General features: G+C 39.1%; 1 long non-coding RNA gene and 1 pseudogene across 2 annotated transcripts; one reads left to right on the forward strand and one right to left on the reverse strand.

The window, feature by feature from the left end:
* Window positions 1–3,936: 3,936 nt before the first annotated feature.
* Window positions 3,937–4,923, reverse strand: LOC147444551 (uncharacterized). The gene is made up of 2 exons (XR_015190123.1): window positions 4,779–4,923; window positions 3,937–4,436 (listed from the first exon to the last, which is right to left on the reverse strand). It is a non-coding gene; the product is annotated as an uncharacterized LOC147444551 (long non-coding RNA).
* Window positions 4,924–5,334: 411 nt separating this feature from the next.
* Window positions 5,335–7,400, forward strand: LOC147444552 (uncharacterized; annotated as a pseudogene). The gene is made up of 2 exons (XR_015190045.1): window positions 5,335–5,578; window positions 5,758–7,400. The product of XR_015190045.1 is annotated as an uncharacterized LOC147444552 (transcript).
* Window positions 7,401–14,101: the final 6,701 nt, after the last annotated feature.

Raw genomic sequence — 14,101 nt, forward strand, 5'->3', positions numbered from 1 at the left:
TGGTCAAAAGTCAAGCTTTGCCGCATTCTTTTTGGCTCGAGGCCATCATGTGTGCCACTTATGTACTAAATAGGTGTCCTATGAAAGCTTTGCAGTCTATAGAAAGCCTTCTATTGAGCACATGTGTGTTTTTGGCTGTTTGGCATATGCTTTGGTGCCACAAACACAACACAGAAAATTGGATGATAAGGCTGTCAAATATATTTTTGTTGGTTATAGTGCTGAAAGCAAAGGTTACAGGTTGTATCATCCGCAAACAAAACGTATTCTGGTTTCATGGGATGTAGTGTTTGTGGAAGATTTTGTTCAGACCTTGCTGTCATGTACTAGAGATAGTAATGTAAGCTCACATGACATTTATGACACTTTGTTGCCTCTTTTCAGTGGTGGAAATACGAATGTAAGTTCCAATGAGGCAAATGCACATCCTATGGGGGTTTCTAAAAATGTTACAGATCAGCCTATTACTGATGCAGATGTACATGATGTACTTGATGAGGAAAGGCCTGAAAATGAGCAGGCTAGAGGTATGCCAATATGGCTGGTGCACACTTTGCGTGACAGTAGATTGGATGCACCTTTGTCCAGTTGTACTCGTTCAGGCTCTTGCCATGCATCTTATGCATCAGATTGTTATGCTTTGGCTGTGTCTAGCTTACATGATGTTGAGGAGCCTCTGTCTTTTGATGAAGCACAGAATTCAGAAAAATGGATGGCTGCCATGCAATCAGAATATGATGCACTTATAGAAAATGACACATGGACTTTATGTGATTTGTCTCCTGGCAAAAAGGCCATTGGTATGAAGTGGGTTTACAAGTTGAAACGCAAGCCTGATGGCGAGATCGATCGCCATAAGGCTCGACTTGTTGCAAAGGGTTATGCACAACAAAAATGCATAGATTATGAAGAGACCTTTGCTCCCACTTGTCGTATGACCTACTGTGCATTGGCAGCTCATTTTGGTTGGGATGTACATCAATCAGACATTGTTACTGCTTTCTTGAATGGTGACATATTTGAGGAAGTTTATGTAATGCAGCCTCGCGGTTTTGTCAAGAAAGGACAAGAGGACAAAGTGTGCAAATGTAACAAGGCTTTTGTATGGGTTGAAGCAATATCCTCATGCTTGGTATGAGAAAGCTAACACTCATTTGTTCAAACAAGGCTTTCATAACAGTCCAACAGAAAGCACATTGTATGTAAAGCGTGAGGGTGATGTACTTCTCATTGTGGTTCTTTATGTAGATGATTTGCTGATCACTAGACCAAATGAGAGACATATTGTTGATTTAAGCTAAGGCTGATTTGAATGCTACTATCAAGATGAAACATTTGGGGTTGTTGCATTATTATTTGGGCATACAGTTTAAGCAGTGTGATGGTGGTATTGCCTTGTGTTAGAAAAGTTACATAGAGACATTGCTATGTAAGTTTGGACTTGAGGATTGCAAACCTATTGCCACTCCCATGGAAACAGGTTTGAAGTTGAGTCGACATGATGCTGGTGATCCTACTGATGTCACTCTTTACCAAACTGTTGTTGGCTACCTCATTTATGTATGCAACACGAGGCCATATATTCAGTTTGCAGTCTCACAGGTTAGCAGATTTATGCATAGCCCAAGGTCTAAGCATTGGCACACTGTCAAGAGGATTTTTCGCTACCTTAGTGGCACTTTACATCTTGGCTTGTTTTATCCCAAGGGGGGATCATTGCCGCCAGATTTGCATGCTTTTTCAGACTCAGATTGGGCTGGTTGTTTTGACACACGAGTGTCCACAAGTGGTTTTTGTTTCATGATTGGCAATTCATGTATATTGATCAAGAAGCAATCTATTGTGGCAACTTTGAGTTGTGTGGCTGGGTACAGGGCAGTCTTCACAGCTACGGTTGAGTGTGTATCGCTCATACGCCTTATGGCTGATTTGGGTGTTGGACAGGACACTACCAACACTATGTACAGTGACAGTCAGAGCACATTGGCAGTTGCGAGGAACCCAATTTTTCATGCTCGCACAAAGCACATTGAGGTGCATTACCACTATGTCAGGGAGAGGCTCTCAGCAGGAGAGATCATCTTGGTTTATGTGCCAACACAGGACAACCTTGCAAATTTTCACAAAGGCATTGTCTCGCGAGAAGCTCGAAGCTTTCCGCAAAGCTTTGGGCTTACTCCCCTTTGTGGATTGATCATGTCCTTAGGGCATGGTACTTCCTTTTACTCATGTGCCAGCTCTTGTTCACCGCATCACTCCAGGGGGGATTTGTTACCATATACATGTGGTAGTGATGTTTGTGAACACAATAGGACCACCGGGGCATTTTTTCTCTCTTTAGGAGGTTTTTTCCCTCGTGCATTGTATATACGCCCATCACTCTAGGGCTATCTATCTTTCCATTACACACCAAGTAACACACTCTCTATTGTGTGCATTGAGCTTCCTTCGTCTTCTCAAGCTCTGCGTGTTTCTCTGCAACCCTAATTCCAACATTGTACACAAAGAGGCTGAACGATGGTTCCCTCATCATTCTGATTTTGTACGTTGATGATATGATCATAGCCGGGAAGTCAAGAGATGATATTGCACTTCTCAAGGATGCCTTAAGCAAGCAGTTTTCTATGAAAGATTTGGGTGATACACATCACGTTTTTGGTATGCGTATCAAGAGAGATCACAATCGTGGTATATTTGAACTCTCACAGAAAGAGTATATTCACAAGGTCTTGCAACGTTTTAATATGCAAGGGGGGAAAGAATTGAGTACCCCAATGGCTGCATACGAAAAACTTAGCAAGAATGATTGTCCCAAATCAGATGATGAAAAGGCAGAGATGGCAAAGGTGTTGTATTCTTTGGCAGTTGGCAGTCTCATGTTCACCATGGTTAGCACATGACGAGACATTGCATATGCAGTGGGAGTGGTCATCAGGTTTATGGAAAATCTAGGCAGGACGCATTGGAAAGCAGTGAAGCACATCTTGAGATACATCAAGGGCTTAGCTAGCAGGTGCTTATGCTTTGGGAACAATGATGCATCCATAGTTTGATACACTGATTCGGATTATGTGGATTGTGTGGACACTAGGCGATCCACATTTGGCTACGTTTTCTTGTTCGCTAGAGCGGAAATTTCTTGGAGATTATGTATTCAAAATTGCACTTCATCTTCCACCACTAAGGCTGAGTATGTTGTAGTTTCTAGTTCTAGTAAGGAAGTTGTGTGGTTAATGTGATACAGAATATTTTGGCTAGCAAACGCATTGAGTTAGTCAAAGTTCACACGGATGAAAACCCAACGGACGCTCTAACGCTCTAACAAAGTGCTTAGCCTCATAGCGGTTCACACATTGCATAGAGATGATGGGTGTAGGGTGAAGCTACACTCAGGCTTCATGTTTGTACATTTGTACATAATAGCCCCTACATTCTTTATCCATTTGGGCCACATTGGCCTTCAAGTGGGAGATTGTTGGGTTATAAGCCAGTGGCCCGTAGCCAGGTTGAGGTTGGGCTTCCACCCATTATTCTTTGGTTATAATGTCTAATAAAGAGTTGAGAGGGTTACTCTCAATAGATCCACCAAACACCTTTGTTTCTTGTTCATCTCCTTCCCCTTCTCTCCCTCCCTCTCTTGCACTCCGTATCCTGCAACCATCATTTAAGTGTACCTCTATCCCAGGGTTGGCCATGCAATCACACTCACAATCTTTCAACCATACATTGAGAGTCTCTTTAGTATCACTCTCAATATCATCCACCATAATATAAATAGATGAATCTTGCAACATATTCAAAGTCCAACCTTGCCCAAACATAAAGATAAGAGCTCGTAATACATCTTGATTTTGATAGTTTTCCTTTAAAAAAAGAGGATAAACTTTAAGATTGATGCCATTCACTTCAAAACTTGCCTTTGCATTAAAGTTCATATTGTCTCAAAAGATATAATTTGATATAGATCAATTGTGGTGGTGGCTGCAAGGATAGAGAATATAGATAATAGCAATACTGAGCTTGAAAAGAAAGCAAGTAGCTGAGAATCACATGCACAAAAAGAAACCTACGGAGGAATACTTCACCACCTCAGGTTTGTAACCTATTCCACATCCTTGCTTATCAATGGAAAATGTACCAGTTTTCTTAAGGTTAAGAAGGGAGCACTTCAAATCAACAAGGTTATTGTCATATAGCTGCAAGAAGTTGCTTGAAAGTTTGAGCACCTCATCAACCACTTTTCCATGCAACACGATGGTGGAAAATGGTTTTTTTTCCATGCTTGTACAATAGGAACCCGCACCACCTCGAAAACTTTGTCGCATGCAAAGAAAAATGGATGAGAGATTTGGTAGCTAACTTTGCACTCGTCACAAATGTACTATGTACTCAAGACTGAGGCTATATATGTTGGCAAATTCAAGAGTGTCGAAGACCTAGGCAAAGCAGAAATACAACGATAAGTGCTTTAAAAGAGAACACAAAAGAGCTGACAAGTAAATCTCATCCTGCAATCAAAGCCAAGAGAGCAAGTTGCTTAGAATACGTCTTTGAAATGGGAAACCAAATTAGTACACAAAGGACACAAATTGTGTAGTCAACGATAGAGGGTGTGTTAGAAAATTGGGCTATGCATGCGTAAAATCCATGCTCATGAACTTCATTCACCATGCAATGGTACACAACCCTCCTAGATGGAACAAACACAAGCTGGAAAAAAACATGGAAGTTAGTAAAGAGCAATAGATGGTTAACACTCATAGCCACAATCTACTCACACTTGCTCTATCATCAAAGGTTGGGTCATCCGCAAATGATTAACAATGAAGAGCTTGTTCCATTACTCTTGGAAAGGTTTTGACTTGCAAAATTGTGAATGCAATTGCCAGTGTAATATCTCCTGAGGAAGAATTTCGATCAACCAACTCCTTTATCTTATGCTCGGGAAACAATGTCAAAGAACATTCAAATGTTGGAGCTTTCACTATAGAGATTTCACCATAGAGGTAGTGGCATCAACATAAAGAGCAAAAGGAGAGCTTTCACTATAGAGGGAGGTAAGTGGCATCAAGATAAAGTGCAAAAAGAGAGGTGCCTCCATCGTTTGCATTTCTTTTTCTAATGGTTGCACCCTCTAATAATGCACACAAAATCATTCACTTCAAAACAGTCAACAAACTGAGGAATGTATCTTTCAGTACCAACAAAGTGATGGTGTGATTAGATGGCAGCAGCAGCTAGCTTATCAATCAAATCAACCAATTCCTTTATCTTATGCTCAGGAAACAATGCCAAAGAACATTCAAATGGCTCAGCTTTCACTGTAGAGGTAGTGGCATCAGCATAAAGAGCAAAAGGCATTTCTTTTTCTAATGGCGCACCCTGAAGAGGGCGGGTGCAACAAAACCCAGAAGCTAGAGATCGTCGGCTTCTTCGACAAGGAGAGCAGCTTCTCGCTCTTCCTCTCCCTCTCCCTCTCCCTCATCTCAACGACGTTCCGTAACACGCAAGTGCGCCCTCACCTGCTGCTCCTCCCACCCCGCAGAAGCACAATCCTCCACACCTGGTGCAGTCCCAGGTAAGAGCCCTATTCAATTACTGGACCTCCACCACAACCATTACTCATGCCACTGCCTACGATGCTTCCTTTTTCTTGGTTTATATTTCAATGTCACACTTTTGCGCCTGCATGTGGTGTCATACACACAGACATTTACTTATAAAGGACTCTGACCACCCATTGTTCAACATTCGCAGAATCCGCGGTGCTCCGCCATGTCTCCACCTGTGGAAAATTCCTGCCCTTCATCAGCCCCCCCTTCTCCCTCTGAAATTCTGCGTGCTAGAGGTAACTGCCTCGACAAGCAAGTTGCAGAAGGAGGTTTCTGTCTAACCATTCAAAGAGAGAAACTTGAACATGCCCTCCGGCTTTACAATGAGGCCCTTGCCAGCAGTGTCACCGTGGATGAAAAAGCGTCTTGTTACAAGAACCTTGGTTGGCTCTATTGCAAAGTGGAGCTCAATCAACAGCTGTTGCAAGCAGGAGATCATTGTGATAGGAATCTCCATGTTAATTTCTCTGTGTGCAAATTCCAGCTATTCAATGCTGTAAAATCCCTTGCTCAAGCTAGACAGCATGGTGCAGAATCCAAACCCAAGCCATGGCTCGAACAGAGCAAAATGGTTATAAACAGCATCATTGAATGGGCCTCTGAACAGATGTCTCTATTCTCCATCTCCCAAAGCCCTCTTCTTCAATATGTTTCTGAAGCATTTGAGAATGCAGATGTACCACCCACATCGAGACTCCTTGCTTTCAAAAGCTATGCTGATGCTCTCTTTAAAGAAGCTCACAAAGAAGCTTTCGGATGAAAGTCCGGATTACAATGGTTGTCAGAGCTTGCTCCACTTGTGTGCCATGCCCTCGAGAAAGGCAGCCTCCTTGGGTTCTCTTACAGACGAAAAAGCCATCTTGCTTGTCGAGGTTGAGGAGCTTCAGCACTCAGTGCATGTGCATCTTTGCATTTGTGAGGCCATGCAAGCTGTAGCTTTGGGTGACAAGTACTTGTCAGATGCTTTGATGGATAGTGAAGAACTGGATATGGAGAGAGTAAAGGATTCTTTGGACTGCTATCGGCAAGCATCATTAGCAACACGTGAGCTAGACATGGAGACTGAAGCGGTGGCTGTGAGCAGGATTGGGAAGGTATATTCTGATGTGTTGAGTTTGCCTAATGAAGCCCACAAGTACCATTTTCAAGCGTTGCGGCTAGCATTGACAGTGATGTCCCCGAGCATTGGGAGGGCAGAGTGGTATCGGTACTGCCTGGCGAAAGTAAAGGCACATCAGGAGGAAGTAGTTGTAAAGGAGAAGGAAAAGCATGACAAGGACTGAGAGCCTGCAACGCTTCGGCTCAAAGAGAAATTAGATGCTCTCCAGAAAGAGGCAGACAAAGGAGCAGAAGCACTCTTGAGGTATGTGTATGCAGAACATCCACATCCAGACATAAAAAAGAATGTGGTGCCCTGTCTTGGGAGCAGCGCTAAAGTGAAGGCGAGCCTTAAGAGGGCAATACTTCATTATCATCCAGATAGCAATGTTCGGTATGGAGACGATTGGAAGGTGCTTTGTGAAGAAATCTGCAAATGTTTGAATGGCAAATATTACTGCTTGGGATGCTGTGATTAAGAGCTAAGAAGCTAGGAGTTTTCCTTTACGGATACCTTTTTTGTTGCAGGGTTTTCGGAAATGCCTTTTAAGGAGGAGTTGTTATAGGTGTAGTTTTCTTCTAGATCATGAAAAGTGGTATGGACACATGGTTTTAGAGTTTCCTTGTCAGATGGGTTTGGGCCTTTGGGTCTGCAGAGGTTTGTTCATACATGATTTTTTGGTTGCTTGAGTAATGTGTTTTAAAGTAAAGGATTTATGAAAGAGCATAGTTGTTCTGTGCTTTGCATTAGGCGAGTGCAGCAAGCATGATGGTGCTTTAACAAAATATGAGTTTGAAGGGACTATGTGGTCGATGGGACAAAATATTGAGAAGAATGGTGTAAGATGCTCTTGCCTGCCAAGGAATGTAAAGGAGAACCGAGGTGAAAGGTATAGAAATGGCCTATAGGTAGTTTAGAAATTAAATGAAGCATTGCAAAAGACCTTTGCTAGAATGGCTTGATTACACTAGTTAGTTCTCCCTGGTCACCTATACACGTAGCATTCCAGCAATTATTGTAGATTTTGGGCTGCTAATCAACTAGGGCAAGAAGATAACTAGCGAGAGAGAGAGAGAGAGAGAGAGAGAGAGAGAGGACTCAAATTCGAGACCTTGAATTAAAACATGAAAGAGGGTATCAGTGCCTCTTACAAAGAGGTTGAGGAATCAACATGAGTCAAGATGAGGTCGGGACATGACTAAGCTAGAGGGTCTGCACACTAGTAATATAAGGCAACGGTCACGCGAGGCTTAGTTATCAGTTATTTGAACAAATAACTAAGCCTCATTCTTGGTCACACGCAAAAAGGAGCATTGAATGACTTACTAAGCCTACCCTTTGTAACTATGCCAAATTTGGCATAGTTGTGAAGCTCAAAGCATAGTTGGGAGAATGAATGAATAACTAAGCCTGGCGTGACCATGCAAGAGGCTTAGTTATTCATTAAATGCTTTGTCTGTGCATAGTTGGCATAGTTATCAATAACTGATAACTAAGCCTCGCATGACCATACCCTAAATCTAAGCTTACCTAATGTGTTTAAAATTTTAATTATCTCTATCAGAACAGGGTGCATGCAAATTGTCTTGCAAATGACCATGGAGAAGACATAGCATTATCCAATGAGTTTGTATACTTAGTGTGCCAAACGTCTACTATTTTCAAAGGTCGAACGATAAATTTTTAAGAAAAGAAAGAAATTTTATTTGAAATAAAAAAACCATGATATTTTATTAGGAGGCAAGCATAAAACTTAGTTTAGGTAGTGGTCAGGTGGTAGGTGATGCTCAGTTATCAGTTACTTTTTGAAATAATTGTGAGATAATTGTGCCTCATGCATGGTCACATGTGCACCGGTTGTTTGTCTTATATGCAATTATGCAAGGGCTTTTGCAACTATGGTGATCTTGGCATAGGTTCATCCGTGATGTCTTAGGCTATGGTCACTTGAAGCTTAGTTTTTCGTAAGCTGACCCGACAAAGTATGATGCGAGGCACCTTTTCACATGTATCCACCGGCTTTGTACGCTAACTATGCCTAAAAAGGCATAGTCACACAACTATGCCCACCCACAGCCGGTCAGCGCCAGCTTTCTCTCTCTTGCTTGCGCCTTGCTTTTCCTCTCTCTACCTGCTACCGACAGTGGATGCGTTGAGCGCCTATCAAAGGCTGTCGGGGCTTCGTTCTAACTAAGCCTCGTGTGACCATGTTTTGCGTCACCACGTCTTTACATACAATCAGCACTTGGACAAAGACAATTACTCTAAATACTAATCACTTTAAATATCTTTGCATTGTTAGTGTTCCAGGCGTTAACTTTTGATCGACAACTAATCGATCCCCCAAAAGGAAAGGTTCAAGTTTAGGTTTTTGTAGAAGTACCTTCAGCTCTTCTAGGTGAAGAATGCATTGCATTATAGTGTAACTAAGGGTACTTCACATATACACAAAAAAATGTGTTTCTCTCTTTGTTTACCACTTAAGTCTCTATTGGTTTTCTGTTTACTTATTCCCTTTCTTGTAAACTGCAAGATGATTCGAACTATATAATTTGGTCAACAGACAAGTTCTCCTCTCAATGTGCATAAAACCTTGGCCAACGTTGAAGTTAACAAGTGACTTGTTGGAGCTCACGAACGTACTTTGTCACCTCGCACGGGAGTTGTGATTTGCCGCCAATGTTGAAGTTAACAATGCAGTTTGTTGTAACTATAGCAACAATTGGCATATGGGCAAAGGCTCATTGTCATAAAATCTAATATCTAACCAACCCAAATGATTTTCTCATATTAAACTGATCATTTAATATGGGAGAATAAATGGGAACAAGGGTTAGAATATACACATGTGCTTATGGATCTGTCTCAACACGGGGCCGATGTTAAAGGGGTCCAAACGAGAGATGATATGTTAAAGAGAAATGCTACTTAATGGAGCTTAAAAACCTTAGAGTTAGCTTCATTAAAGACCTCCAAAAGTTAGTGTTAAAAAGTTCTTTGACCTTAGGCAAGCTAGCGCTGACTTGAGGTGGGAACCCTACCCAAGCATGAGGTGTTTGTCGGCTTGCTAAATAAAGTGCTTAAAATGTTTGTGGGAACCTTGCCCAAAGTTTGAGGTGATTTTTATGCTTAAAATGACTAAGGTTCTTGAAGTGTTTAATTCAAAGATAAACTCTCAAGAGGCATCAACGGTTTTTATATGCTCGATTGATTAAGTGTTTGAAGTATTCAATTCGAACCAAATGACTTAAGAAGCATAAAAGACACATGTTCAAATGATCCTCCACATGTGGCCCTCATGATGTGCTTGAATCCTATTGGATGGTTTTAAAGGGGTCCAATGAGAATTTAGATGCATAAAAATAAATAATTAAGTTCTTTCTCTCAAAGAGGAAAAAGAGGACACATGTCCAAATGAAATAATTAAATAATACAAGAGAGAGAGAGAGAGAGAGAGAGAGAGAGAGAGAGAGAGAGAGGCGTAGACCAAGCATGAGAGGGGGGGTATACTCTCTCTCTCACACACACACACATTCGCTCATTGTGTAGAGTGCAAAGTGCAAGAGCTCCATCTCCTTCTCCAAGCTTGTTGAGAAGTGGAGAGCTTACACCAATACTCTTGGCTATGGAGTGCAAATCTGTGAGATCCCAAATCCATCAAGACCAAGATTGGGATGGGGTTTTTGACAGGCCTCGAAGCCTATTGAAAGTCAGAGTCTCTACACAAGAAAATCCAGGTAATAAACCTTTACTATTGACAATGGCTTGGGTCTATAGCCCTAGAAGAAAGACCTAGTACTGTCTCACAACGAAAAGGGATAATATTTAAAAATCTAAGTCTGTTTCATCCCTATAACCTCAACAATTTGGGCTAAGGTATTCTCAACCAACGTTTTTTCCTCCCTAACAAATGTGAGGACACAACCATTGGTGAACTCCTTTTCCAATTGGAGAAGTTTACTAAATGCTTTTAGTGCGCGAGAATGGATAGTTACCTGACTAATCAGGTCCACCTGTCCATGATTGACAACCTTAATCAATCCCCACTTACCACCCCGCACTCACACATGATCCTTTTTTTTTGTAATTACTACCACATGTGTTTTAACACTTAAAAAAATGGATTTCTTTTTAACTTCTCATCACAGTTATTCATTAAGACAAGTCATTGAAATCAGCATTGAAAACAGTCTTTTAGAAAACAAAACATCCTTAGACTTAAGACAAGGTACGATCACTTATAACAAATCTTGAAAAATCTTGACACGTACTCCACTTGTCTCAAGCACACCTATACATGGGTGAACAAACCACACCCTTCCTTATTTATAAACAAGGTGGAAATCCATCACCCAAAAGTTTGGGGTGCCCATACATCAGTACCAGTTGCCTATACAACCGGGCATTTCTCTTAGGATAAAAATGGTATTCTAATTAGTATCCCCCACAAACATACACATGTAGAAGGTACAATCTCTACGTACATGGAAAAAACCGACTCATCAGTGGCTGACTAGCCATCATTACTCATCACCTGAAGTGAAAATATTCCAAGGAATCATAGGTGTCTTGAGACATGCTGTCTCAAGGATGACCAATCATTCTTTTTTTCTAAGCCAACTAGCCTTATCCCAAACATTTCCTTCCTAATTTACAAACAAGTGCTCATGGGTTTCTTGGAAGATAAATTCCGTTTCGATCTGTTTTACTTTTCCTAATTCCTTACTCTCTCTTTACGTATGCAATGTTAACAATTAAAAAAAAACTTGAATTAACTAAACTTAATTATAACAAAGATCCACCTGGGGTCTGACATTTGTTGTAGTACCAAGGCATGTACACTCTCATCAGTAGGCCCACTACTAGGCCAGTACCGAGGCATGTACACTCTCATCAGTAGGCCTACTACTAGGCCTAGCTTCGTCGTCGTGCGACGCCTAGTTCTTTTTGGAGCTCCACCCTCATTATCAGATGTAGGATTGGCTCGGGTCCTTTTAGGTGCCTAAATTCTTATCCTTATGAAAAATGACGTCTAATCATATGATAAATTATCCAAAAGCTAAACTTAACCCTTGTATTCAACCTTAATCTAATCAAAGTTAAATCTATAGTCTTAATTGATAAATTCTTGACCTATTAATTTCTTATTTTCCTATATAGGTATGATAACTTTTTCCAAAGCTTCTCTATAGGTTTTATAAGCTCTCCCAATTTTCTTATAATTTTCTATATCTTTTTCCTAATTTCCCCATCGAATTTTAAGCTTAAAATATACTTATTTTGAGCTTAATATTTATTCTAGTCATTTTCTCTTAAAGATTTCATTTCTTCTTCTTTATATTATTTGTTTACACTTACTGTAATTTTTCTAAAAACTTTTGACGTCAAGTCTATTTATTTTAATTAATCTTTAGCTGCAAATAGGGCTTTTGGTCAATTATAATTTCTTGACTAATAAATTAATTATATTATAATTACCACAAGTAGATAATGATATTTTTGACCTCTGGTAATTACCTTTTAATTTTTCAACATAATTATCTAGTTTTCTTCTTTCTTTTTCAGCTAATATTGGCCTTATTTGACTTAGATAGATAGCTATATTAACTTTCTAACCTTAAAATAATTATCATGGCTTCTTTATTATGTAGACTAACTTTGATAAATAACACATAATTATATAACATCATTTACTAATTTTCCCCTTTAGTTTTTAGCTAGAATTAGTCCAATTTGACTGAAATAAATAACTCTAATAATTTTCTAACCTTAAGATAATTATCATGGCTTCTTATTATGTAAACTAGCTGTGATAAATAGCATCTACTTATCTAACATGATTTACTAATTTACCTCTTTAAGTTTTAGCTAGAATTAATCTAATTTGACTTAAATAAATAGCTAGATTAATTTTTTAAACTTAAAATAATTATCAAAGCTTCTTTATCATGTAAAATAACTTTGATAAATAGCATCTAGTTATCTAACATGATTTATTAATTTTCACCTTTTATTTTTCAACTAAAAACATATAATTTTAGCTTAATTAAATACTTAGATTAATTATCTTCTAATGAGTAATTTACCCCATGTTTCTAATAGTATTTTCTAATTGTGATAATTAACTTAAGAATTTTTGAGTTAATTAAGTAGGTTTTCCATCGGTTTTTTGATATAAAACAACTAATTTTTTCTTAATTAAATACAAAACTAATAAAAAACTAAGAGATAATTTTTTGAGCTTCTTGATAGTCTACTTCAGCTCTAAAATATTTATCTTTTACTAATCTAAGTTTAATTAGTATAATTATCTTTAATTTAAGACCAAAAAGATTCATTTCAGTCCTAATATGGCTTAATAAATAATTAGATTAATATCCCTAATTTTAATCTAAGTAATCAAAAAATATTAAGAATTAAGAGAGTAATTTGGATTGTAGATAAGTTGAATCTTCTTAATTAATTAAATAAATTAAGAAAATAGAGATAAATTAGCACAATTTTGCTAATTAAAAAGGAATTAGGCTAATTATCGTGGATAATTAGCTAGAGTTTTTTCTCTCTAGTGATTTTTGAGTAGATTTCACTCTATGTGAGAGAGAAATGGCTAGGACTCCAAGTGTAAGAAAAAATGTGAAGCAAGGGATTCTATTTATACTTTTTCTGGGCCTTCTGGACATTCACTGGTTGGGAACAGGCAGTTGCTTGCAGATCAAACAACCCCCAAGCTCAAGAAGGTGTCATTTTCTACTATTCCTATCCCTGGCAGGTCCTGTAACCTCCTCCCATAGCCTGCCTGATTTAAAAATCAACCCTACTAAATTTTTTTGTTATTTTTTGCTAATTTCATAAATATCTGGGGCAAATATCTGGGAAGCCTTAGTAAACTCTATGCTTAATGGATTACTGCAACCATCAAGTCTATGCTGAAATGATTACTGCAACCATCTAATTTTTCTTAACAATTTAATTTACATCAAACCTTCAGGTGGAACTAGCCGGGTCAGTTTTTGTTTGATTTTAATTCTGAAAATTCCTAGCCTGAGGTTTGCTGTGCTTAAGATTCTAAAAATATCATTTTTTATTGCTTTTGAGATAGTGTTTTTACTTGATGGTAAGAACAATGCTTTCTCCTTAAGATTTGAGTTTATTCTTGGCTGCTAGAAAGGTGGAGACCTTACAATCACCCCAACTTAAGAATTTGAGATGCCCTCATCTCAACCAAAATTGGAAAAATCTTTGAGAAGAGAGGTTTCATCTTCCCAAGTGGCATCTTCAGTGGGATAATGTTTTCATTTTACCAAATGTTCCCTAATTACTCTATTTCTAAGAATTCTTTCTCTAGTTTCCATGATACAATCTGGCTGAAGCTCCAACACTCCTTACTGTT

The sequence above is a fragment of the Adiantum capillus-veneris genome, chromosome 13 (genome assembly GCF_014529385.1).
Source record: "Adiantum capillus-veneris isolate H3 chromosome 13, ASM1452938v2, whole genome shotgun sequence".
NCBI lineage: Eukaryota > Viridiplantae > Streptophyta > Polypodiopsida > Polypodiales > Pteridaceae > Adiantum > Adiantum capillus-veneris.